This window comes from Scyliorhinus torazame, chromosome 24, assembly GCF_047496885.1.
Source record: "Scyliorhinus torazame isolate Kashiwa2021f chromosome 24, sScyTor2.1, whole genome shotgun sequence".
In the NCBI taxonomy this organism is placed as follows: Eukaryota; Metazoa; Chordata; class Chondrichthyes; order Carcharhiniformes; family Scyliorhinidae; genus Scyliorhinus; species Scyliorhinus torazame.
This window is the reverse complement of record NC_092730.1, coordinates 56248132-56272265: the sequence shown is the minus strand read 5'-3', so window position 1 is coordinate 56272265 and position 24134 is coordinate 56248132. Positions and strand designations below refer to the sequence as shown.

Here is a 24134-nt window from a genome sequence, read left to right as displayed (position 1 = left end):
GTCAGATCATTCCCTGTTGTGTAAATGTGTTCCCAGTTGTGGAAATATGATCCGTCTGAAGCAGAACCTTTCTGCGCCATTACTGAGACGAAATTTCAATTCCAGATTAAGTAAATTTTGTCACGAAAGATCAGTTCAGGCCTCTGGAGTCCCAGTTCAGGAACATATCCTTGTGTTCCTGTTATCAAATCAGTCCGATCAGCTCAACACTCTCAGATTACAATATGGAAGCGCCCAACGTGGGTCTGGAACCCACGACCCTGGGATTAAGAGTCCCATGCTCCACCGACTGAACTAGCCGGGCTGATGTCCAAATTACCATTAACCCTCTTCCTGAGGAGATTAGAATTTGCTAAGCAACGAACTTTGTGTCAAACCGGTTGCTAAAAATCGATTAATTCTTCAGTCACAGTCGTTGGGAGCATGGCTCGAACCTACTGGGGAAAGTCCAACACCTTAACCACTCGATCATCGCAGCTGTGTTCAATAGGTCATTCATTAAACATTATAAAACATACAAAACATTATAAAACCGGCCTGGAATCACTCCAGGAAGTTCTTGCATTCCTGCGATGAACGGTGCCCCGGTGTTTATGTGAGGAGCGGTTGAATCTACCTTAAAATGACCATTGGATTTGGAGAGAAGCCTTGAGAGACTCGAAAATCCCAGCTCCCGAAACGCACAATTTCACGAATTCAATTGTTTGCGTAAGAAAAACAGTTGCATTGGAAATATCCTCGAAGTTCATTTTTGCTTTACATGGAACAGCACAGAACTTCCCAGTCTAGATCCAAATTAAAGCATGAGTGGGGTGCAGGATTGGAGGGTCATGCAGAGTCGATGGGCCGAATGGCCTCCTTCTGCATTGTACTGGTTTCTAGGGAAACAGAGAGAATCACAGTATTTATTCACATGCGATAAACATCAGCCCGTATGTCCCATGCGGTGGTCGCGTGGCTTAATGGCTAAGGCGTCTGATTTCTGTGAACCTAATGAAGCTTTCAGAAGATTGGAGGCTCGAGTCCCACCGCGATCGTTTGATATAGAAATCCGGTGCAACTTGCTGTCAGCCGAGTTTTCCTTCCTCCGCTCAAAGTTTCACCTTTCCATCCAAACGTTGCAGGGCTCTTTTTGGAATATAATTTTTTGGAACATTGTTCATTCAATTCGCTTTCATCTTAGTATTTTATTTATCCCCTGATGAATCTGTTTGACTTGGATAAAATATAGAATAAAATATTATGTATCAATCGGTTCAATACAATTCTGTGGAGGAAATTCTAATATCATCAGGAAGACAGACAGAGTCAAAGAGTATTGGATGTTGGCAGCATGGAAACAGCCCTTCGTCCCAGCTTGTCAATGCCGCCCAGTTTCTATCGCTAAGCTAGTCCCACTTGCCCGCATTTGGCCCATATCCATCTACACCCACCCTGCCCATGTAACTGTCTAACTGATTTTTAAAAGACAAAATGATAACTGCCTTTGCCCCTGTCTCTGGCAGCCCGTTCCAGATGCTCCTCATTACCTTATTTATGCTCTTCATTATTTAATAGACCTCTATGACATCACCCATAAGCCTCCTACGCTCCAGGAAAAAAAAGTCCCAGCCTATCCTGCCTCTACTTTTCACTCACACCATCAAGTCCTGGTAGCATCCTTGTAAATCACTTTCTAGTTCAACAATATCCTTCCGGAAATAGGGTGACCAGAATTGAACACAGTATTTCCCTTGTGGTCTTACCAGCATGTATTGTACAACTTGAACAAGACATCACAACTCTTGTATTCAATATTTTGACCTTAAAACCTAGCATGCTGAATGCCTTCTTCCCCACCCTTTCCACTTGCGACACCACCTTCAAGGATGTGTGAACCTGTTCTCCTCGATCTGTTGGTTCTGTATTTCTCCCCAACTCCCTACTAGTAACTGAGTAGGTCAATCACTGATTTGACCTACCAAAATGCATCACCTCACATTTATCCAAATTAAACTCCATCTGCCATTCATCGGCCCACTGGCCCAAGATGTTTAATAATGAGCCGAATCAACTGTTGTTCAGAGGGATGAAAGATTATGTCACTGGATTGGGAATCCAGAGGCCTGACCTAATCTTTGGGACAGGGAATAATTCCTAGCATTCAAAATCACTGATTTAATAGCTTTTCAGGGGGGTTGACAGGGGGGATGCTGAGAGTTTGATTCTTCATGTGGGAGAGTCTGGAACCTGAGGGATTAATCTCAGGGGAAGGGACCGCCCAATTAAGCCAGAAATTATGAGTAATTTCTTCTCTAAGGAGATAGTGTATCTGTGGAAATATCGTTTCTAAGCGAATACGATTGTCGAGGATGGGTCAGTTAATATGTTCAAGATTTAATCAGTAAAGAAAACAAGGATTATGGGGATGTGGCGGGAAAGTGGGTTTGAGGATTATATCAGATCAGTCATAATCTCTTTGAATGGTGGAGCAGACACGATTGGCCGAATGGCATACTTCTGCTCCTCCGTCTTACAGTGTAATGAGGTCATCTGATGAAGTTGATTTCACGGCTGGGCGGCCGGTTCTGGAAAGACAAAATCTGCCAGCAGTGCCCCAGATGAAGCTGGCGTCTGTTTTGGAGTTTCTGAAGCCGCAAGTTTTCATGGTGCCAACTCCTGCCCAAAGCTGGTGTCGTGATTTAAATCGATTATCAGACAGAGGATTCGGAATATCGGTATAGAGATTGGTGCAAGAAGATTCACTCCTCAGGCCTGTTGAACTCCGAATCTAAACTCCATCCTAGTTCCTGAGACACTGAATGAATCATCAGGTCACCCTCAATAAGTGGCCCAACGCGGAGACGCAGGAAATGGATCATCGACGAGAATGGATTCAGACCCGCAGATGGAAAGCACAATGGATTAGCAGCGCATCGCCATCACCCCTCGGCCAACTCGCCATATGACCTGACTTCACCAAACCACCTCATGGATATTTAATGTGCACAATAACTAACGGAAGAAGGTCGTCTGTGTGCATTGGTCCAGATGTGCAGCCAGATGTGAAGTGTTGGGAATGTTGTTTCTGTCAGCAAATTACATTTCCATCATATCAGCTGAAGGATTGTTCTGAATGGACTGATGGGAAACACTTCAACACCATGTTTCACATGTTTCTACACATTGTAAATAAAACACCGCGGAAAGACTGAAAGATACAAACATTTGATCGCATCATGATGATGATCAGTCAGACGCCTTAAACATCCCGTCAATGTCGGAGTTCTGACGATTCTAATTTGTTATCCAGAGAATCCCTGCAGGACATTCGGCCTCTTGAGTCTGCACCGAACTTCCGAAAGATACCGGAGGCACCCGGAGGAAACCTACGCAGACACTGCACAGACAGCTCCCTGGAGCTGTGAAACAACTGTGATAGCCACTGTGCTACCGTGCTGCCTACAGTGTGAGTAGGTTTCGAATCTGTGCGGAGGAACCCCATTTGACTGCAAGTACCAAGCCACAGCCACTCCGCTAACTGAACTACGTTTAACAAGACATTCATTGACAATTTATGCGATATAAACCCAACCTGGAATCACTCCAGGAAGTTATTGCTTTCATGCGATGGCGGGTCTCCCAGTCTGTCTGTGAGAAGGGATAGAATATCCGTGGAAAAAGACCATTGGATTTGGAGTCTGTCATAATATCCACTCATGTATATAATGAGATGCAGACAGTCAGTGATGGACACACAGGATGACCAGTAAGCACAACACAGTGCAGCCAATCACCAAACAGGACAGTACCACTATAAAGCCAGAGGGCACTAGGTTTCCCGCTCTCTCTGGACCCTGCCACGGAGACAGTCAGAGTCCACGAGCTAGCAAGTGCAAACACCATGCGGTAGCTAGTAAGTCTGATCAGGCTACTACAAGGTCTCCAGTCAGTTCAGTATAGTGTCGACCCACAGCTGAATATGTGTATCAGTTCTATCGTTGAATAAAACAGTGTTGGATTTTCTCCAGTGTTCGACGTCTGTTTTTAGCTTCCCTGCATCGAGTGCAGTCCACATTGAGCCTACCTGCCTAACACATCATGGTACCAGAGTGATACTGATCTTGACGGACCTATCTCGAGTGAATCAGCATTGACCAGGAAGCAGCCATCCGGTGAAATGGAAAACACCAGCCTCCTCCGCAGCTCCGCATCTCCGGCAACCTTGGCGCCAATTGGAAAATCTTCAAGCAAAAGTTCCTCCTGCAGATCGAGGCCCCGGACCTCGAAGCAGCATCGGATGCCAGGAAGATCACATTATTTCTCTCCACCGTGGGGGACCACGCCATCCACATCTACAACTCCCTTACATTCGCTGCCGGCGAAGACAAAACAAAATTGAAACAGTCCTGCTGATGTTTGACAGCCACTGCGACACTGAGGTGAATGAGAGCTTTGAATGGTACTTTTTCCATTAGAGGCTTCAGGGTAAGAATGAAACTTTTCAGTCCTGCGTGACCCATCTCCGCATCCTAGCGCAGTCATGTAACTATGACTCGACGGCAGATTCCATGATCCGGGATCAGATCGTTTTCGGTGTCCACTCCGACTCCCTTCGGCAGCAGCTCCTGAAAGTCAAACAGTTGACCCTCTCAGTTGCTATCGAGACATGCGTTATCCATGAGCATGCTAAGAATCGTTACTCCCACATCAGGGCGGCAGAAACTGCAAAACTGGCCTCCCATGAGGTGGAACGGGTGCAGGCCATTGTTCAAATGCACGGCCTGAGCATCGAGGAGAGTGGTCGCTTTGTGCGCTTTTCCCGGGTCCCTGCGCATGTGCGTCATGACCGAGTGGACGACGAGGCCGAAAACATGACTGCACAGGTGCGTACGTCGACCGATCGCACTGCGCATGCACGATGGCGCACGAAATGCCCTGCCGTCGGCGTCATGACATCTCCGAATTGTGGCTCCACCCACTTAAAGCGGAAATGTCCGGCAAAAGGACGCCGGTGTCTACAGTGTGGCAAGCTTGGCCACTATGCAGCCCTTTGCAGATCTGCTCCACCGCTCAGCAGCCAGCGATCCCAGCTGCGGCGCAGAAGTGTCCGCTCAATACAACAAGGCATGCCAGATTCCGATCCCGACAGCCCAACAGACCCTGATGCTGAGTGCGTTAGGTCCCCATACCGGGTGGGCATCATAACTACACATGCGCTGCCTTCCACCACAACGAGAAACGCCTCTCGATCCTCAGTGTGGATCGACGAGTGGTGTGCTGTCCACACAATTAATGAAATGAAAACGAAATGAAATGAAATGAGACAAGGCTTGCATCCGATTCAAACTTCACACCGGCGCATCAGCGAACCTCATCTCAAAATCCGGCCTCAACACCATGCGCGCCAGACCAAGCATTCTTCCACCGGCCTGCCAGTTCCTTGACTACAATGGCAATGCCATAGCTGCCAGTGGTTCCTGTCAACTAGGGGTATCCAACAAGGCGACACGGCAACGCTGTGGTTTGAAATCGTCGGGCCTGATAGAGCGTCCCTGCTCGATGCTCGAGCTCCTGAACCTGGTTCAGCGAGTCCACGCCACGTCATCATCACCGGCGACGGCCTCGCCAGCAAGTTCCAAGCCTATTTATATTCTCACTCACACCAAACGGAAACAAGGCGCTATTTGTCAGCAGCACACATGCCTTCTTCTTTATAACAGGAAGATCCAATACCTCCTTTTCAATGGAAAAGCATTGGTCTCAGGACATGAGATTCCAGCTTAAATATGCACAGCAAGACCCCACCGGCAGAAGCCCAGTTCATGACTCGATAATCTGCTTCAGTGACTCTGGTTGAGGAATTAATAGTGATCCCAAGAGAAGGGTAAAATTCGTCTTCTCTTGTAAATAGTCTGGCAGGTTGGATTGTTCACATCCCTCCAAGAGGGGCAGTTGGGAACTCGGTTTCTATTGTGATTCATTGCTCGATAAAGCTTTATTTCCCTATTGGCCCCCTGTGAGTTATTACTGGATATCGTTCTATATCTATATTGCCCCTCTGTGGGGTACTACTGGATAACGTTTCCTGTGCAGCTTTGACTAAGGGTCACCTGGACTCGAAACCTTAGCTCATTTCTCTCACTCCAGATGCTGTCAGATCTGTTGAGACTTTAAAGCATTTTCTCTGTGATTCCCTCTGTGTGAGCTTTACAATGTTGTAATGTGTCATGCTGTCTCTTTCATTCTTGGGACTAATGTCGATATGAGACTGCAAGAAATTTTCTGATAGGTATTTGCTGCAAAGCAAACAGGAACGTGTGTTATGTTTACTTTTGGCGTGAGGGAGAATGTAAATAGCAGAGAATACCCTCGATTCCTCGATCTCGGTCTAATGGCCCAGCACTTCCGCTGCGCACTCTCCTCCTTAAACCAGGAGCTACAACATTACTGCCCTGCGGTAACCACACAATTATTCACTTCCTCATTTTTTTCTTTCAACAAGAACACACGTTTGAGCACACTGATTCTGGTCAGCACAGTTCAGATAATTTACTTTCGTGCGGAATGGTTGTTCTGTGGAAGGTGATGTGATTTCTTCTGTGACGTTGTTCTGATGGGAAAGTGGGGAGTGACTGGAATCACCTTTATAAAATGAAGTTCGGGGCGGCAGATTCATCTCTCTGGGAACATTGATCACGCTGTTACAGACTTCCTCAAACTTTGCCTCAAGTCCGACCACAAAAATAAAGAGCACCGAGCAGAGTGGCGCAGCGGAAGCGTGCTGTGCCCATAACTCAGAGGTCGATGGATTGAAACCACCCTCTGCTATTCGTACTCTCAATCGCACCAAACGGATAAAAGTTGCTATTTGTCAGCAGCACATCTGCCTTTTTCTTTATTGGTACCAAAGTTTTGCTTTCAGTCTTATCCACTCTTTGACACCTGTTCTTCAGCTAGCCACAGTACAGTCGAGGTGATTAAGTTGACTTCTCCCAGAACACTCTTCTGCCGCCTCGACTGGATAAACGTTCACCTGATTGGACACTGGAGGGGTTCTTCGCCTCCTTGTCTGTGAGAGCAGCAGCAGAAGCAGCTGTGGAGAGAGATTGCAGTCGCCAGAATGCAACTCTCCAATTAGATACTTCACGCCCTCAGATCTTAGACTTTCAAAACCTTCGTCTGAGGAACAGGTAGAGCGGCATATCGGACCTTGCTGATTAGATGAAACTGATCAATGCAGCAATGAGAAGCTCCTTAACCACCAGCGGTTTGGACAAGGATGGCACTCAGATACAGGACTCTGGCTCGGGTTCAAAAGTAGGGAAAGCATGTCTTGTTTGAAATGTAATAAAGATGAAGACAGACTTTAAGACGATTTGTGCACGGATCTTAGTTTTTGCGTCAACGCGTCAGGATGGCCGAGCGGTCTAAGGCGCCGCGTTCAGGTCGCAGTCTCTTCTGGAGGCGTGCGTTCGAATCCCACTCCTGATATTGTCTTTTACTCCACGAGGTTAAATTTCTCCAGCAAGATTTTCAACCTCAGGAAGATCCAATACCTCCCTTTCAATGGAAAAGCGTTGGTCTCAGTACACGAGATTCCCGCTTAAATACGCACAGCAAGACCCCACGGGCAAAAGCCCAGCTCATGACTCGACAATCTGCTTCGGTGAGTCTGGTTGAGGAATTCATATTGATCCCAAGAGAAGGGTAAAATTCGTCTTCTCTTGTAAATAGTCTGGCAGGTTGGATTGTTCACATCCGTCCAAGAGGGGAAGTTGGGGACTCGGTTTCTATTGTGATTCATTGCTCGATAAAGCTTTATTTCCTTATTGGCCCCCTGTGAGTTATTACTGGATACCGTTATATATCTATATTGCCCCTCTGTGGGGTACGACTGGATAACGTTTCCCGAGCAGCTTTGACTAAGGGTCACCTGGACACGAAACGTCAGCTCATTTCTCTCCCTCCAGATGCTGTCAGATCTGCTGAGACTTTAAAGCATTTTCTCTGTGGTTCCCTATGTGTGAGCTTTACAATGTTGTAATTTGTCATGCTGTCTCTTTCATTCTTGGGACTAATGTCGGGATGAGACTGCAAGAAAGTTTCTGATAGCTATTTTCTGCAAAGCAAACAGGAACGCGTGTTATGTTTACTTTTGTTGTGAGGGAGAATACAAATAGCCGAGAATACCCTCGATTCCTCGACCTAGGGCTAATAGCCCTGCACGCTTCCGCTGCGCACTCTGCTCCTTAAACCAGGAGCTACAACATTACTGCCCTGCGGTAACCACACAATTATTCACTTCCTCAATTTTTCTTTCAACAAGAACAGACGTTTGAGCACACTGATACTGGTCAGCACAGTTCAGATAATTAACTTTCGTGCGGAATGGTTGTTCTGTGGAAGGTGATGTGATTTCTTCTGTGACGTTGTTCTGATGGGAAAGTGGGGAGTGACTGGAATCACCTTTATAAAATGAAGTTCGGGGCAGCAGTTTCATCTCTCTGGGAACATTGATCACGCTGTTACAGACTTCCTCAAACTTTGCCTCAAGTCCGACCACAAAAAAAAAAAGAGCACCGAGCAAAGTGGCGCAGCGGGAGCGTGCTGGGCCCATAACCCAGAGGTCGATGGATCGAAACCATCCTCTGCTATTCGTGCTCTCAATCACACCAAACGGAAAAAGTTGCTATTTGTCAGCAGCACATCTGCCTTTTTCTTTATTGGTACCAAAGTTTTGCTTTCAGTCTTATCCACTCTTTGACACCTGTTCTTCAGCTAGCCACAGTACAGTCGAGGTGATTAAGTTGACTTCTCCCAGAACACTCTTCTGCCGCCTCAACTGGATGAACGTTCACCTGATTGGACACTGGAGGGGTTCTTCGGCTACTTGTCTGTGAGAGCAGCACCGGAAGCAGCTGTGGAGAGAGATTGCAGTCGCCAGAATGCAACACTCCAATTAGATACTTCACGCCCTCAGATCTTAGACTTTCAAAACCTTCGTCTGAGGAACAGGTAGAGCGGTATATCGGACCTTGCTGATTAGAGGAAACTGATCAATGCAGCAATGAGAAGCTCCTTAACCACCAGCGGTTTGGACAATGATGGCACTCAGATACAGGACTCTGGCTGGGGTTCAAAAGTAGGGAAAGCATGTCTTGTTTGAAATGTAATAAAGATGAAGAAAGACTTTAAGTCGATTTGTGCACGGATCTTAGTTTTTGCGTCAACGCATCAGGATGGCCGAGCGGTCTAAGGCGCTGCGTTCAGGTCGCGGTCTCTTCTGGAGGCGTGGGTTCGAATCCCACTCCTGATATTGCCTTTTACTCCACGAGGTTAAATTTCTCCAGCACGATTTTCAACCTCAGGAAGATCCAATCCCTCCCTTTCAATGGAAAAGCGTTGGTCTCAGTACATGAGATTCCCGCTTAAATACGCACAGCAAGACCTCACCGGCAAAAGCCCAGCTCATGACTCGACAATCTGCTTCGGTGAGTCTGGTTGAGGAATTCATATTGATCCCAAGAGAAGGTTAAAATTCGTCTTCTCTTGTAAATTGTCTGGCAGGTTGGATTGTTCACATCCGTCCAAGAGGGGAAGTTGGGGACTCGGTTTCTATTGTGATTCATTGCTCGATAAAGCTTTATTTCCTTATTGGCCCCCTGTGAGTTATTACTGGATACCGTTATATATCTATATTGCCCCTCTGTGGGGTACGATTGGATAACGTTTCCCGACCAGCTTTGACTAAGGGTCACCTGGACACGAAACGTCAGCTCATTTCTCTCCCTCCAGATGCTGTCAGATCTGCTGAGACTTTAAAGCATTTTCTCTGTGGTTCCCTATGTGTGAGCTTTACAATGTTGTAATGTGTCATGCTGTCTCTTTCATTCTTGGGACGAATGCCGGGATGAGACTGCAAGAAAGTTTCTGATAGCTATTTGCTGCAAAGAAAACAGGAACGTGTGTTATGTTTACTTTTGTTGTGAGGGAGAATGCAAATAGCCGAGAAGACCCTCGATTCCTCGACCTCGGGCTAATAGCCCTGCACGCTTCCGCTGCGTACTCTGCTCCTTAAACCAGGAGCTACAACATTACTGCCCTGCAGTAACCACACAATTATTCACTTCCTCATTTTTTTCTTTCAACAAGAACAGACGTTTGAGCACACAGATACTGGTCAGCACAGTTCAGATAATTAACATTCGTGCGGGATGGTTGTTCTGTGGAAGGTGATGTGATTTCTTCTTTGACGTTGTTCTGATGGGAAAGTGGGGAGTGACTGGAATCACCTTTATAAAATGAAGCCCGGGGCAGCAGTTTCATCTCTCTGGGAACATTGATCACGCTGTTACAGACTTCCTCAAACTTTGCCTCAAGTCCGAGCACAAAAAAAATGAGCACCGAGCAGAGTGGCGCAGCGGAAGCGTGCTGGGCCCATAACCCAGAGGTCGATGGATCGAAACCATCCTCTGCTATTCGTACTCTCAATCACACCAAACGGATAAAGGTTGCTATATGTCAGCAGCACATCTGCCTTTTTCTTTATTGGTACCAAAGTTTTGCTTTCAGTCTTATCCACTCTTTGACACCTGTTCTTCAGCTAGCCACAGTACAGTCGAGGTGACTAAGTTGACTTCTCCCAGAACACTCTTCTGCCGCCTCTACTGGATGAACGTTTACCTGATTGGACAGTGGAGGGGTTCTTCGGCTACTTGTCTGTGAGAGCAGCACCGGAAGCAGCTGTGGGGAGAGATTGAAGTCGCCAGAATGCAACTCTCCAATTAGATACTTCACGTCCTCAGATCTTAGACTTTCAAAACCTTCGTCTGAGGAACAGAAAGAGCGGTATATCGGACCTTGCTGATTAGGGGAAACTGATCAATACAGCAATGAGAAGCTCCTTAACCACCAGTGGTTTGGACAAGGATGGCACTCAGATACAGGACTCTGGCTGGGGTTCAAAAGTAGGGAAAGCATGTCTTGTTTGAGATGTAATGAAGATGAAGACAGACTTTAAGTCGATTTGTGCACGGATCTTAGTTTTTGCGTCAACGCATCAGGATGGCCGAGCGGTCTAAGGCGCTGCGTTCAGGTCGCAGTCTCTTCTGGAGGCGTGGGTTCGAATCCCACTCCTGATATTGCCTTTTACTCCACGAGGTTAAATTCCTCCAGCAAGATTTTCAACCTCAGGAAGATCCAATACCTCCCTTTCAATGGAAAAGCGTTGGTCTCAGTACATGAGATTCCCGCTTAAATACGCACAGCAAGACCCCACCGGGAAAAACCCAGCTCATGACTCGAAAATCTGCTTCGGTGAGTCTGGTTGAGGAATTTATATTGATCCCAAGAGAAGGGTAAAATTCGTCTTCTCTTGTAAATAGTCTGGCAGGTTGGATTGTTCACATCCGTCCAAGAGGGGAAGTTGGGGACTCGGCTTCTATTGTGATTCATTGCTCGATAAAGCTTTATTTCCTTATTGGCCCCCTGTGAGTTATTACTGGATATCGTTATATATCTATATTTCCCCTCTGTGGGGTACGACTGGATAACGTTTCCCGAGCAGCTTTGACTAAGGGTCACCTGGACACGAAACGTCAGCTCATTTCTCTCCCTCCAGATGCTGTCAGATCTGCTGAGACTTTAAAGCATTTTCTCTGTGGTTCCCTATGTGTGAGCTTTACAATGTTGTAATGTGTCATGCTGTCTCTTTCATTCTTGGGACTAATGCCGGGATGAGACTGCAAGAAAGTTTCTGATAGCTATTTTCTGCAAAGCAAACAGGAACGTGTGTTATGTTTACTTTTGGTGTGAGGGAGAATGTAAATAGCAGAGATTACCCTCGATTCCTCGACCTCGGGCTAATGACCCAGCACGCTTCCGCTGCGCACTCTGCTCCTTAAACCAGGAGCTACAACATTACTGCCCTGCAGTAACCACACAACTATTCACTTCCTTATTTTTTTCTTTCAACAAGAACACACGTTTGAGCTCACTGATTCTGGTTAGCATAGTTCAGATACTTTACTTTCGTGCGGAATGGTTGTTCTGTGAAGGTGATGTGATTTCTTCTGTGACGTTGTTCTGATGGGAAAGTGTGGAGTGACTGGAATCATCTTCATAGAATGAAGTTCGGGGCGGTGGATTCGCCTCTCTGGGAATATTGATCACACTGTTAGAGATTTCTTCAAACTTTGCCTCAATACCGACCACGGAAAGAATGAGCCACGATCCGCGCAGCATAGCGGGAGTGTTCTGTGCCCATAACCCAGAGGTCGATCGATCGAAATCATTCTCTGCTATTCGTATTCTCACTCACAGCAAACGGAAACAAGTTGCTGTTTGTCAGCAGCACATGGGCCTTTTTCTTTATTAGTATCAAAGTTTTGCTTTCAGTCTGATCCGCTCTTTCACACCTGGTCTTCAGCTAACCACAGTACAGTCGAGGTGACTAAGTTGATTTCTCCCAGAACACTCTTCTGCCGCCTCGACTGGATGAACGTTCACCTGATTGGACACTGAAGGGGTTCTTCGGCTACTTGTCTGTGAAAGCAGCACCGGAAGCAGCTGTGGAGACATATTGCAGTTGCCAGAATGCAACTCTCCAATTGGATTCTTCACGTCCTCAGATCTTAGACTTTCAATACCTTCGACTGAGGAACAGGTAGAGTGGATATCGGACCTTGTTGATTAGAGCAAACTGAACAATGCAGCAATGAGAAGCTCCTTAACCATCAGCGGTTTGGACAAGAATGGCACTCAGATACAGGACACTGGCTGTGGTTCAAAAGTAGGGAAAGCATATCTTGTTTGAAATGAAATAAAGATGAAGGCAGACTTTAAGTCGATTTGTGCACGGATCTTAGCTTCGGTTTCAACGCATCAGGGTACCCGAGCGGTCTCTTCTGGAGGCGTGGGTTCGAATCCCACTCCTGATATTGCCTTTTACTCCACGAGGTTAAATTTCTCCAGCAAGATGTTCAACCTCAGGAAGGTCCAATACCTCCCTTTCAATGGAAAAGCGTTGGTCTCAGGACATGAGATTCCAGCTTAAATATGCACAGCAAGACCCCACCGGCAGAAGCCCAGTTCATGACTCGATAATCTGCTTCAGTTACTCTGGTTGAGGAATTAATATTGATCGCAAGAGAAGGGTAAAATTCGTCTTCTCTTGTAAATAGTCTGGCAGGTTGGATTGTTCACATCCGTCCAAGAGGGGAAGTTGGGGACTCGGTTTCCATTGTGATTCATTGCTCGATAAAGCTTTATTTCCTTATTGGCCCCCTGTGAATTATTACTGGATACCGTTATATATCTATATTGCCCCTCTGTGGGGTACGATTGGATAACGTTTACCGAGCAGCTTTGACTAAGGGTCACCTGGACACGAAACGTCAGCTCATTTCTCTCCCTCCAGATGCTGTCAGATCTGCTGAGACTTTAAAGCATTTTCTCTGTGGTTCCCTATGTGTGAGCTTTACAATGTTGTAATGTGTCATGCTGTCTCTTTCATTCTTGGGACGAATGCCGGGATGAGACTGCAAGAAAGTTTCTGATAGCTATTTGCTGCAAAGAAAACAGGAACGTGTGTTATGTTTACTTTTGTTGTGAGGGAGAATGCAAATAGCAGAGAATACCCTCGATTCCTCGACCTCGGGCTAAGAGCCCTGCACGCTTCCGCTGCGTACTCTGCTCCTTAAACCAGGAGCTACAACATTACTGCCCTACGGTAACCACACAATTATTCACTTCCTCATTTTTTTCTTTCAACAAGAACAGACGTTTGAGCACACTGATACTGGTCAGCACAGTTCAGATAATTGACTTTCGTGCGGAATGGTTGTTCTGTGGAAGGTGATGTGATTTCTTCTGTGACGTTGTTCTGATGGGAAAGTGGGGAGTGACTGGAATCACCTTTATAAAATGAAGTTCGGGGCAGCAGTTTCATCTCTCTGGGAACATTGATCACGCTGTTACAGACTTCCTCAAACTTTGCCTCAAGTCCGACCACAAAAAAAAGGAGCACCGAGCAGAGTGGCGCAGCGGAAGCGTGCTGGGCCTATAACCCAGAGGTTGATGGATTGAAACCATCTTCTGCTATTCGTACTCTCAATCACACCAAACGGAAACTAGTTGCTATTTGTCGGCAGCACATCTGCCTTTTTCTTTATTGGTACCAAAGTTTTGCTTTCAGTCTTATCCACTCTTTGACACCTGTTCTTCAGCTAGCCACAGTACAGTCGAGGTGACTAAGTTGACTTCTCCCAGAACACACTTCTGCCGCCTCTACTAGATGAACGTTTACCTGATTGGACAGTGGAGGGGTTCTTCGGCTACTTGTCTGTGAGAGCAGCACCGGAAGCAGCTGTGGAGAGAGATTGCAGTCGCCAGAATGCAACTCTCCAATTAGATACTTCACGCCCTCAGATCTTAGACTTTCAAAACCTTCGTCTGAGGAACAGATAGAGCGGTATATCGGACCTTGCTGATTAGAGGAAACGGATCAATGCAGCAATGAGAAGCTCCTTAACCACCAGCGGTTTGGACAAGGATGGCACTCAGATACAGGACTCTGGCTGGGATTCAAAAGTAGGGAAAGCATGTCTTGTTTGAAATGTAATAAAGATGAAGACAGACTTTAAGTCGATTTGTGCACGGATCTTAGTTTTTGCGTCAACGCATCAGGATGGCCGAGCGGTCTAAGGCGCTGCGTTCAAGTCGCAGTCTCTTCTGAAGGCGTGGGTTCGAATCCCACTCGTGATACTGCCTTTTACTCCACGAGGTTAAATTTCTCCAGCACGATTTTCAACCTCAGGAAGATCTAATACCTCCCTTTCAATGGAAAAGCGTTGGTCTCAGTACATGAGATTCCCGCTTCAATACGCACAGCAAGACCTCACCGGCAAAAGCCCAGCTCATGACTCGACAATCTGCTTCGGTGAGTCTGGTTGAGGAATTCATATTGATCCCAAGAGAAGGTTAAAATTCGTCTTCTCTTGTAAATTGTCTGGCAGGTTGGATTGTTCACATCCGTCCAAGAGGGGAAGTTGGGGACTCGGTTTCTATTGTGATTCATTGCTCGATAAAGCTTTATTTCCTTATTGGCCCCCTGTGAGTTATTACTGGATACCGTTATATATCTATATTGCCCCTCTGTGGGGTACGATTTGATAACGTTTCCCGAGCAGCTTTGACTAAGGGTCACCTGGACACGAAACGTCAGCTCATTTCTCTCCCTCCAGATGCTGTCAGATCTGCTGAGACTTTAAAGCATTTTCTCTGTGGTTCCCTATGTGTGAGCTTTACAATGTTGTAATGTGTCATGCTGTCTCTTTCATTCTTGGGACGAATGCCGGGATGAGACTGCAAGAAAGTTTCTGATAGCTATTTGCTGCAAAGAAAACAGGAACGTGTGTTATGTTTACTTTTGTTGTGAGGGAGAATGCAAATAGCAGAGAAGACCCTCGATTCCTCGACCTCGGGCTAATAGCCCTGCACGCTTCCGCTGCGTACTCTGCTCCTTAAACCAGGAGCTACAACATTACTGCCCTGCAGTAACCACACAATTATTCACTTCCTCATTTTTTTCTTTCAACAAGAACAGACGTTTGAGCACACAGATACTGGTCAGCACAGTTCAGATAATTAACATTCGTGCGGAATGGTTGTTCTGTGGAAGGTGATGTGATTTCTTCTGTGACGTTGTTCTGATGGGAAAGTGGGGAGTGACTGGAATCACCTTTATAAAATGAAGCCCGGGGCAGCAGTTTCATCTCTCTGGGAACATTGATCACGCTGTTACAGACTTCCTCAAACTTTGCCTCAAGTCCGAGCACAAAAAAAATGAGCACCGAGCAGAGTGGCGCAGCGGAAGCGTGCTGGGCCCATAACCCAGAGGTCGATGGATCGAAGCCATCCTCTGCTATTCGTACTCTCAATCACACCAAACGGAAAAAGGTTGCTATATGTCAGCAGCACATCTGCCTTTTTCTTTATTGGTACCAAAGTTTTGCTTTCAGTCTTATCCACTCTTTGACACCTGTTCTTCAGCTAGCCACAGTACAGTCGAGGTGACTAAGTTGACTTCTCCCAGAACACTCTTCTGCCGCCTCTACTGGATGAACGTTTACCTGATTGGACAGTGGAGGGGTTCTTCGGCTACTTGTCTGTGAGAGCAGCACCGGAAGCAGCTGTGGGGAGAGATTGCAGTCGCCAGAATGCAACTCTCCAATTAGATACTTCACGTCCTCAGATCTTAGACTTTCAAAACCTTCGTCTGAGGAACAGATAGAGCGGTATATCGGACCTTGCTGATTAGAGGAAACTGATCAATACAGCAATGAGAAGCTCCTTAACCACCAGTGGTTTGGACAAGGATGGCACTCAGATACAGGACTCTGGCTGGGGTTCAAAAGTAGGGAAAGCATGTCTTGTTTGAGATGTAATGAAGATGAAGACAGACTTTAAGTCGATTTGTGCACGGATCTTAGTTTTTGCGTCAACGCATCAGGATGGCCGAGCGGTCTAAGGCGCTGCGTTCAGGTCGCAGTCTCTTCTGGAGGCGTGGGTTCGAATCCCACTCCTGATATTGCCTTTTACTCCACGAGGTTAAATTCCTCCAGCAAGATTTTCAACCTCAGGAAGATCCAATACCTCCCTTTCAATGGAAAAGCGTTGGTCTCAGTACATGAGATTCCCGCTTAAATACGCACAGCAAGACCCCACCGGGAAAAACCCAGCTCATGACTCGAAAATCTGCTTCGGTGAGTCTGGTTGAGGAATTTATATTGATCCCAAGAGAAGGGTAAAATTCGTCTTCTCTTGTAAATAGTCTGGCAGGTTGGATTGTTCACATCCGTCCAAGAGGGGAAGTTGGGGACTCGGCTTCTATTGTGATTCATTGCTCGATAAAGCTTTATTTCCTTATTGGCCCCCTGTGAGTTATTACTGGATATCGTTATATATCTATATTTCCCCTCTGTGGGGTACGACTGGATAACGTTTCCCGAGCAGCTTTGACTAAGGGTCACCTGGACACGAAACGTCAGCTCATTTCTCTCCCTCCAGATGCTGTCAGATCTGCTGAGACTTTAAAGCATTTTCTCTGTGGTTCCCTATGTGTGAGCTTTACAATGTTGTAATGTGTCATGCTGTCTCTTTCATTCTTGGGACTAATGCCGGGATGAGACTGCAAGAAAGTTTCTGATAGCTATTTTCTGCAAAGCAAACAGGAACGTGTGTTATGTTTACTTTTGGTGTGAGGGAGAATGTAAATAGCAGAGATTACCCTCGATTCCTCGACCTCGGGCTAATGACCCAGCACGCTTCCGCTGCGCACTCTGCTCCTTAAACCAGGAGCTACAACATTACTGCCCTGCAGTAACCACACAACTATTCACTTCCTTATTTTTTTCTTTCAACAAGAACACACGTTTGAGCTCACTGATTCTGGTTAGCATAGTTCAGATACTTTACTTTCGTGCGGAATGGTTGTTCTGTGAAGGTGATGTGATTTCTTCTGTGACGTTGTTCTGATGGGAAAGTGTGGAGTGACTGGAATCATCTTCATAGAATGAAGTTCGGGGCGGTGGATTCGCCTCTCTGGGAATATTGATCACACTGTTAGAGATTTCTTCAAACTTTGCCTCAATACCGACCACGGAAAGAATGAGCCACGATCCGCGCAGCATAGCGGGAGTGTTCTGTGCCCATAACCCAGAGGTCGATCGATCGAAATCATTCTCTGCTATTCGTATTCTCACTCACAGCAAACGGAAACAAGTTGCTGTTTGTCAGCAGCACATGGGCCTTTTTCTTTATTAGTATCAAAGTTTTGCTTTCAGTCTGATCCGCTCTTTCACACCTGGTCTTCAGCTAACCACAGTACAGTCGAGGTGACTAAGTTGATTTCTCCCAGAACACTCTTCTGCCGCCTCGACTGGATGAACGTTCACCTGATTGGACACTGAAGGGGTTCTTCGGCTACTTGTCTGTGAAAGCAGCACCGGAAGCAGCTGTGGAGACATATTGCAGTTGCCAGAATGCAACTCTCCAATTGGATTCTTCACGTCCTCAGATCTTAGACTTTCAATACCTTCGACTGAGGAACAGGTAGAGTGGATATCGGACCTTGTTGATTAGAGCAAACTGAACAATGCAGCAATGAGAAGCTCCTTAACCATCAGCGGTTTGGACAAGAATGGCACTCAGATACAGGACACTGGCTGTGGTTCAAAAGTAGGGAAAGCATATCTTGTTTGAAATGAAATAAAGATGAAGACAGACTTTAAGTCGATTTGTGCACGGATCTTAGCTTCGGTTTCAACGCATCAGGGTACCCGAGCGGTCTCTTCTGGAGGCGTGGGTTCGAATCCCACTCCTGATATTGCCTTTTACTCCACGAGGTTAAATTTCTCCAGCAAGATGTTCAACCTCAGGAAGGTCCAATACCTCCCTTTCAATGGAAAAGCGTTGGTCTCAGGACATGAGATTCCAGCTTAAATATGCACAGCAAGACCCCACCGGCAGAAGCCCAGTTCATGACTCGATAATCTGCTTCAGTGACTCTGGTTGAGGAATTAATATTGATCGCAAGAGAAGGGTAAAATTCGTCTTCTCTTGTAAATAATCTGGCAGGTTGGATTGTTCACATCCGTCCAAGAGGGGAAGTTGGGGACTCGGTTTCTATTGTGATTCATTGCTCGATAAAGCTTTATTTCCTTATTGGCCCCCTGTGAGTTATTACTGGATATCGTTATATATCTATATTGCCCCTCTGTGGGGTACTGCTGGATAACGTTTCCCGAGCAGCTTTGACTAAGAGTCACCTGGACACGAAATGTCAGCTCATTTCTCTCTCTCCAGATGCTGTCAGATCTGCTGAGACTTTAAAGCATTTTCTCTGTGGTTCCCTATGTGTGAGCTTTACAATGTTGTAATGTGTCATGCTGTCTCTTTCATTCTTGGGACTAATGTCGGGATGAGACTGCAAGAAAGTTTCTGATAGCTATTTTCTGCAAAGCAAATAGGAACGTGTGTTTTGTTAACTTTTGGTGTGAGGGAGAATGCTAAAAGCAGAGAATATCCTCGACCTCGGGCTAATGGCCCAGCACGCTTCCGCTGCGGCACTCTGCTCCTTCAACCAGGAGCTACAACATTACTGCCCTGCGGTAGCCACACAACTATTCACTTCCTCATTTTTTTCTTTCAACAAGAACACACGTTTGAGCACACTGATTCTGGTCAGCATAGTTCAGATACTTTACTTTCGTGCTGAATGGTTGTTCTGTGATGGTGATGTGATTTCTTCTGGGACGTTGTTCTGATGGGAAAGTGGGGAGTGACTGGAATCACCTTCATAAACTGAAGTTCGGGGCGGCAGTTTCGCCTCTCTGGGGACATTGATCACGTTATTACAGATTTCCTCAAACGTTGCCTCAAGTCCGACCACGAAAATTATTTGCTACGAGCCGAATGGCACCGCGGGAGTGTGCTGGGCTCAAAACCCAGATGACGATGGATCGAAACCATCCTTTGCTATTCGTATTCTCACTCACACCAAACGGAAAAAGATGCTACTTGTCAGCAGCACAGATGCCAATTTTTTTATTAGTATCAAAGTTTTGCTTTCAGTCTGATCCGCTCTTTGACACCTGTTCTTCAGCTAACCACAGTACAGTCGAGGTGACCAAGTTGACCTCTCCCAGCACACTCTTCTGCCGCCTCTACTGGATTAACGTTCACCTGATTGGGCACTGGAGGGATTCTTCGGCTAATTGTCTGTGAAAGCAGAACCGGAAGAAGCTGTGGAGAGAATTGCAGTCGCCAGAGCGCAACTCTCCAATTAGATACTTCATTCGCTAAGATCTTAGACTTTCAATACCTTCGTGTGAGGAACAGGTAGAGCGGGAATTCGGGCCTTGTTGATGACAGCAAACTGATCAATACAGCAATGGCAAGCTCCTTAAACTTCCAGCTGTTTGGACAAGGATGGCACTCAGACACAGGACTCTGGCAGGTGTTCAAAAGTAGGAAAAGCATATCTTGTTTGAAATGAAATAACGATGAAGATAGACTTTAAGTCGATTTGTGCACGGATCTTCGCTTCGAAGACAACGCATTAGGATGGCCGAGCGGTCTGCGTTGAGGTCGCAGTCTCTGCTGGAGGCGTGGGTTTGAATCCCATTCCTGATATTGACTTTTCCTCCGCGAGGTTAAATTTCCCCCGCAATATTTCAACCTCAGGAAGATCCAATCCCTCCCATTCAACGGAAAAGTGTTGGTCTCAGGACATGCGATTCCTGCTTAAATACGCTCAGCAATACCCTCCAGGCAGAAGCCCATGTAACGACTCGATAATCTGCTTAATGACTCTGGTTGAGGAATTCAAATGGATCACAGGACTCCGGCTAAAATTAATCTTCTTTTGTTGTACATCGGTCTGGCTGGTTGGGTTGTTCTCATCCGTCCGAGACGGGAAGTTGGGAACACGGTATCTATTGTGATTTATTTCTAGTTAATGCTTTATTAACGTTTTGCCCCCCTGTGAGGTATTACTGGATATCGTTATATCTCTATATTGCCCCTGTGTGTGGTACTACTGGATGACGTTTGCAGTCCAGCTTTGACAAAGGTTCTCCTGGCCTCGAAACATTAGCTCTTTTCTCTCCCTACAGATGCTGGGAGACTTGCTGAGATTTTAAAGCATTTTCTCTGTGGTTCCCTATTTGTGACATTTACAATGTTGTAATTTGTCATGCTGTCTCCTTCATTCCTGGGACTAATGTCGGGATGAGAGTACAATAGAGTTTTGACTACAATAGAAATTTGCTGCAAAGCAAACAGGATCGTGCGTTATGTTTACTTTTGGCGTGAGGAAGAATGTATATTTTGCTTTCGTGCTGCATGGTTGTTCTGTGAAGGTGATGTGATTTCTTCTGTGACGTTGTTCTGATGGGAAAGTGGGGAGTGACTGGCATCACTTTTACAGAAAGAAGTTCGGGCCGGAAGTTTCACCTCCCTGGGAACGTTGATCAAGCTGTTACCGAATACTTCAAACTTTGCCTTATGTCCGACCGCGAATAGCTCAACCACGAGCGGACTGGCGCAGCGGGAGGGTGGTGGGCCCATAGCCCAGCAGTCGCTGGAACAAAACCATCGTCTGCTATTTGTATTCTCACTCACACCAAAAGCAAACAAGGCGCTATCTCCCAGCAGCACATCTGCCTTTTTCTTTATTAGTATCAACATTTTCCTTTCAGTATGATCTGCTCCTTGACACCTGTTCTTCAGCTACCCACAGTATAGTCGAGGTGACTAAGTTGACTTCTCCCAGAACTCCCTTCTGCCGCCTCTACTGGATGAACTTTCACCTGTTTGGACACTGGAGGGGTTCTTCGGCTGTGAAAGCAGCACCGGAAGCAGCTGTGGAGAGAGATTCCAGTCGCCAGGATGCATCTCTCCAATTGGATACTTCACGTCGCTCAGATCTTCGTCTCTCAATACCTTCGTGTGAGGAACAGGTTATAATGAAAAAATATATCATTTGAACCATGAATGTGAACCTGGAAAAGACTGAGATTTGAAATGAAATGGAAAGGTCCCACAAAGGGTTAACAGCCGCAGGTTGTTTAAAATACAGATAGCTTCGCAGGCGTTAAAGAAAACAGATATGGACAAATCAACCTGGTTTTAAAGTTAAAAAGACATTCAATCAATTTAAAATCTTAAGTTATATAAACGGGAACAGTATTTCACACTTCCTGAGAAGTGCATTATTTTACTGAACAATTAAAAAAGGAACAACCAGGATCTTAGATTTAAATTGGGGGAGAAGGTTAAGCGGGAAACCTTGCTGACGCCACTTAAATATGAGACAACTGCTTTCCAGCTAAGAAACACATGAGGTGGCACGTTTCTACCATAATTTACACATTTTTGACGTTAAAAATCTTTTAGCAAATAATCAGGTCATAGGGTATAGGTCCAAGCCAGATAAGGTTAGAAATATAGGGGGCGACCTGCCGTTGACACCAGCTGACCAGTAGAAGTGCTGAGGCGAACTGCTTCGTTGAACACGAGTTCATATTTAGTATTGAGACTGAGAAAACACATCAGTAAAGACAGATATCAGAAAAGTTGCTGGCGAAGCAATAAATACATGTATTACCTGCCAAACAAAAGTATTACATGTCAAGCAGAATAAGCTAGTTCAACGACAGGGAGATTGCATTAGCTACAGTCAGCAAGCAACAGCTACATTTCAATAAATGCCATGTAGAAACTAAGTCTGCGCAAAGGGCTATATAATACCTAATAATTCAGCAGCCAGCTCTCATAGCTGCCCTCGGTCATGGGTAGGACTGAACACGGAAGCCGAGCAGAACAGCGAATCCATCAGGAAAAAAACAAAAGTTACAGGAGATAATTGTCAAGGCAGACTTGAAGGTCGAACAACTGACCAGGAAGATGCAAAGAAAATATCTTATTACTTTTCTGTAAAAACAGTGATTACATCTTTTAATTTGAAATTAAAACGAACTTAAATTGATAACCTGAAAGAGTGTTTTTCGAAAGTTTACTTCACTCTACTTAGAAAAGCCGAACCCGTGAGTGAAGCACCTGAGTGGAAAGTAAACAGAATCTTCTCTGAAGACATGGGTTATGCCGTGGGATAACATGAAACACTGGTTTGACCCGAATAGCGCCCACCTAAGTCTGCATAGGAGTCAGGGAGTGAGAATCCCTGTTCATCATTGAGAATATCTTGACCCTTTTCTGGTACAGGGGGAATTCTAAGAATAGTGGTGAGGTTTTAACTTCATGTCGCGCAACGTGGAGGGCTAGAATGTTAGAAGTTTCTGGGTAAAGCGAGGCTAGAATATTAGAAGTTTCTAGTTAAGCAGGTGGAGGTTTGAATATTAGAAGTTTCTAACCTACACAGGGAATGGAATATTAGACGATTCTAGTTCCCAAATAATTGTTAGAATATTAGAAGTTTCTAGTATATGTGTGAGGCGAACTTTACCTGCCGAGTTTAATGCGGAAAGTCATGTGTGATTGACTTTTGGAAGGATATTCTGTCGATCGGGGGGACCTAAAACTTAGTTGGGTGCGAGCGTCAGAAGACTAGAAGATACTGACCCTGAGTAAAAGTCTGCAAGACATCTTAGTAAAAGTACTGGGATTCTTGCATCCATTACTGGTAGAAGGAGGACAAAAATAAATCTTCCTTGGAGTCAAGCAGATTATGAGGGAAAGCCTAGAGAAATAGGGACGCCGAGAAAACTTTAGAAACCAAGATCAATCGACCGTTAACTAAAACAAGAAGACAGTGCCTCAGTACCCCTGGATAGGTCCCAGATAGGGTGCATATCCTGAATGTCGGAGTGCACCTGAAAGGGACAACCAGGAACAGAAATTTAGAATCCAGAAAATGGCAATTAGGGTAATCCTCTTGCTCTGAAACACGGTCAAGAGATGTGAAGCAACGGGGCGAGTGGAAGAGATTAAAAGAGGCAAAAAAAACTCCTTGATAAGGGAGGCTTATCAGAACGGAGGGGTCTCATTTTTGTTAGAATGCCTAAAACCCGATGGAATAGACATCCAAGGTCTCGGTGGATAAATGAGTGTGTGTGTGTTTAATAAGGATTTGTGAATTTCCCTTTGGTGTTTCAAGTTTTTAAAATGTTGTATTTTGCAAAACCGAGTTTCACATCAATTAGAAGTTATAAACGGCAGGTAGAAATGTGACCAATATTATGAGGTAGTAAATCAGTATGTTCAGAACTAAATTGGTCACAGCATAAACAGAAAAAGAGGTTTTACTCAGTCAGAGCTCTGTGCAGGAAAGTACTTTGAAACTAACCCGTTGAAATTGACACGGCACAGCTCCAGCAGGTTCCTCGTGCCCGAAGACTCAAAAGATAGTCAGGAGCAGGAAAAATGATGTTTAGAATGTTAAATACATGGTAGAAGGAGCTTTAGGGAATAAAGATATTAGACCAGAAGTTAGATTAGGAGAATTACTTTCAGTATCAGGAAATGAGAATCTGATGGCAGGGAAATATTCAATAAAATTTGATGCAGGAAAAATTAGGATATTAAATACCAATCGATAGCACAGAGGCAGTTTGGGTGAAGCTACCAACTAA

The 24134-nt window shown here is 45.6% G+C and overlaps 8 non-coding genes across 8 annotated transcripts; 7 read left to right on the top strand and 1 right to left on the bottom strand.

Moving 5' to 3' along the window:
- Positions 1-231: 231 nt before the first annotated feature.
- Positions 232-304, bottom strand: trnak-cuu (transfer RNA lysine (anticodon CUU)). Its single transcript has one exon. It is a non-coding gene; the product is annotated as a tRNA-Lys (tRNA).
- An 8260-nt stretch (positions 305-8564) lies between these two features.
- trnam-cau (transfer RNA methionine (anticodon CAU)) lies at positions 8565-8636 on the top strand. The gene has a single exon. It is a non-coding gene; the product is annotated as a tRNA-Met (tRNA).
- A 579-nt stretch (positions 8637-9215) lies between these two features.
- Positions 9216-9298, top strand: trnal-cag (transfer RNA leucine (anticodon CAG)). The gene has a single exon. It is a non-coding gene; the product is annotated as a tRNA-Leu (tRNA).
- Positions 9299-10388: 1090 nt separating this feature from the next.
- trnam-cau (transfer RNA methionine (anticodon CAU)) lies at positions 10389-10460 on the top strand. The gene has a single exon. It is a non-coding gene; the product is annotated as a tRNA-Met (tRNA).
- Positions 10461-11040: 580 nt separating this feature from the next.
- trnal-cag (transfer RNA leucine (anticodon CAG)) lies at positions 11041-11123 on the top strand. Its single transcript has one exon. It is a non-coding gene; the product is annotated as a tRNA-Leu (tRNA).
- Positions 11124-14662: 3539 nt separating this feature from the next.
- Positions 14663-14745, top strand: trnal-caa (transfer RNA leucine (anticodon CAA)). The gene has a single exon. It is a non-coding gene; the product is annotated as a tRNA-Leu (tRNA).
- Positions 14746-15835: 1090 nt separating this feature from the next.
- trnam-cau (transfer RNA methionine (anticodon CAU)) lies at positions 15836-15907 on the top strand. Its single transcript has one exon. It is a non-coding gene; the product is annotated as a tRNA-Met (tRNA).
- Positions 15908-16487: 580 nt separating this feature from the next.
- trnal-cag (transfer RNA leucine (anticodon CAG)) lies at positions 16488-16570 on the top strand. The gene has a single exon. It is a non-coding gene; the product is annotated as a tRNA-Leu (tRNA).
- Positions 16571-24134: the final 7564 nt, after the last annotated feature.